This window comes from Neofelis nebulosa, chromosome X, assembly GCF_028018385.1.
Source record: "Neofelis nebulosa isolate mNeoNeb1 chromosome X, mNeoNeb1.pri, whole genome shotgun sequence".
Lineage (NCBI taxonomy): Eukaryota > Metazoa > Chordata > Mammalia > Carnivora > Felidae > Neofelis > Neofelis nebulosa.
Window position 1 is genome coordinate 95,794,718 of NC_080800.1, and position 2,720 is coordinate 95,797,437.

The window sequence follows — 2,720 nt, forward strand, 5'->3', positions numbered from 1 at the left end:
CCCCCCACCCCATGCCCCAGCCCCCGCCCCGGCCCTCCCCGTACCCCGCGTCCGGCCACCCCCTGCCCCTCCCCCAACCACCCCCCTCGCCACCGCCACCCCCGCATCCGGCCACCCACCGTCCCTGCCCCTGCCTTCCCCCTCCTCCCGCCCTCTGCCCATCCCCCCACCCCGTGCCCCACCCCCCCGCCGCCCCCCCGGCCCTCCCCCCACCCCACGTCCAGCCACCCGCCTTCCCGCCACGCCCCTCCCCCACCCCTTCGCCTCTCCCCCCCCCCCCCCCCCGCCGCCGTCCCTGCCCTGCCCCGCCCCCATTCCGTGTCCGGCCACCCACCGTTCGGCCCCTGCCTTCCCCCTCCCCGCACCCCTCCTCCTCACCCTCTGCCCCTCCCCCACCCCGTGCCCCACCCCCCCCCCGCCACCGCCCGCCGCGCCCCTCCCCCAACCCCTTCGCCCCTCCCCCAACCCCTTCGCCCCTCCCCCAACCCCTTCGCCCCCCCCCCCCCCCCCCCCGCCGCTGCCCCAGCCCTGCCCCCACCCCCGCGTCCGTCCCCACCCCTACCTTCCCCCTCCCCCACCACGGCACCTCCCCCCACCCCCCCTCCCTACCACTAGCGGCACCAAGCCCCACAATATGGGCGGCAGCACAGGGAGCTGCCGCCCGGGTAGCCTCACAGGGGCGCCGCCTGCCGGCACAATGTGGTCATCGCAACGAAGGATTGGGGAACAACAGAATGCTTCAATGTAACGAATATGGTTTCATCCCCAGGAATGACACCAAGGAAGTTGTATTTGCGCACCAGACTGCCATAAAGAAGACTCCCAGGAAGTCCCTTGGCAGTGGAGGAGGTGGACAGACTGCGGAGTCAGATGTTGAAGGAGAGGAGGGGGCAGACGCAGCAAATGTCAGGGGCAGATGCGCCGCCCCAGTGCAGGTCGGTGACTCTGCGGGGGACCCTAACCGTTACGGACACTATCCGCGTGGCAGGGGTCCTCCACCCAATTCCCAGCAGAATTACCGGGACAGTGAGCGTGGGGGAAAGAACCCGGGACCGGAGCGTGCTCGCGAAGGCCAGACCCTCACGGCGCCGACCCACCGCAGGCGACGCTTCCCCCCTGAATACGTGCGGAGACCGCGTGGACGCGGACCACAGCCTTCCAACATCCTGTGCGGGGAGAAGCGATGGAAGGTACCAGGGCGCGGCAGAGCAAGGTAGACCGGTGACGCCCAGGGTGGCCTGGGTGGTGGACCACCGCCCCGCACGGGGCCTCCTCTCCAAAGGTGGTTTAGGGAGGACGGCGGCGAAGACGACAAGGAAGATGGACGAGATGAGACCCCAGGTCAGCCCCCACCCCCACGTCCCTCCCGCCGCAACCTCGGTTACCCGTGCAGACGCCCAGAAAACCCCAAACCGCGAGACGGCAAAGAGGCCAAGGCAGCCGATCCACCGGCCGAGAGTCCATCCACTCCCGACGTCGAGTAGGGCGACGCGAGGTAAGTGTCCGCTTACCGCCTCTGCCATCATCCGGTTTCGTCGTCCGGCGGGAGGTGAGGAAGAAGTTCCGGCAATAAGAAATGCGCCAGGGGCGCCTGGGTGGCGCAGTCGGTTGAGCGTCCGACTTCAGCCAGGTCACGATCTTGCGGTCCGTGAGTTTGAGCCCTGCGTCGGGCTCTGGGCCGATGGCTCGGAGCCCGGAGCCTGTTTCCAATTCTGTGTCTCCCTCTCTCTCTGCCCCTCCCCCGTTCATGCTCTGTCTCTCTCTCTGTCCCAAAAATAAATAAAAAACGTTGAAAAAAAAAATTAAAAAAAAAAAAAAAGAAATGCGCCAAAGATTGGAGCTTCAGCCCTTAAGGGCCTGCTTGTTGCCCATTGGCCAGACAACCAGAACTATCGGCATTATTGTTTTTACCTAAAGACGTCGGTGTTTGGTTAGTGACAAACGCAGTTTTTAAAAAAAGAAAAGAAAAAAAAGCCTGGTTTGTCTCAAGACACTGTTCAAGGTTTTCAAATGGTTTCCTATCTGGTCAAGTTGACATGTTTAAGAACTTCATTTTTAACGTGTCATAAAAGTTCACAACTCGATTTTTTTCCAAAAGTTAACGAACGGCAAGCACCTGTTAATAAAGGTCTCAAATAATAATAATAATCATAATAATAATAATAAAGGAAACAGCGTTGGCAATGAAGACACACAGAGTTTCACTCACAGAATTCCACACATACACCACACTCACACCACGGACACACAACCACACGTAACAAAACACACACCCATTACATATATCACAGACACTCAATAAGTATTGACACGCACACACTGGTATGCACCCCAAAAATACCACCCACGTGCACACGCACACACACACACACGAAGAAAGAAAATAGTGTTGGAAGATAGAAATCTTGAGTAAACTGATAAAATTTTTCAACAGTAAATAATTCCACAATGTATACGTATATCAAATTATCACATTGTCTGCTTGCAATATGTGCTATTATATTTGTCAAGTATTCCTCAAGAAGGTTAAAAACGACAAGAGCGAGTCACTGAACAAAGAGCACACCAATGATATCCCACCAGTCTTAGGTTAGTAATAGTGGTATTTGTCCAATTAATTTCCATTTGACATCCCATGCGTGCCAGAAACTTTTAACCCCTACCCTTCCTTTGCTGCTTCAAGACAACACTTGCAAATCTGTTTTCTTCTTTTTTTCAGA

General features: G+C 57.9%; 1 pseudogene; it reads left to right on the forward strand.

The window, feature by feature from the left end:
• Positions 1–634: 634 nt before the first annotated feature.
• On the forward strand, positions 635–1,572 carry LOC131502127 (Y-box-binding protein 1-like; annotated as a pseudogene).
• Positions 1,573–2,720: the final 1,148 nt, after the last annotated feature.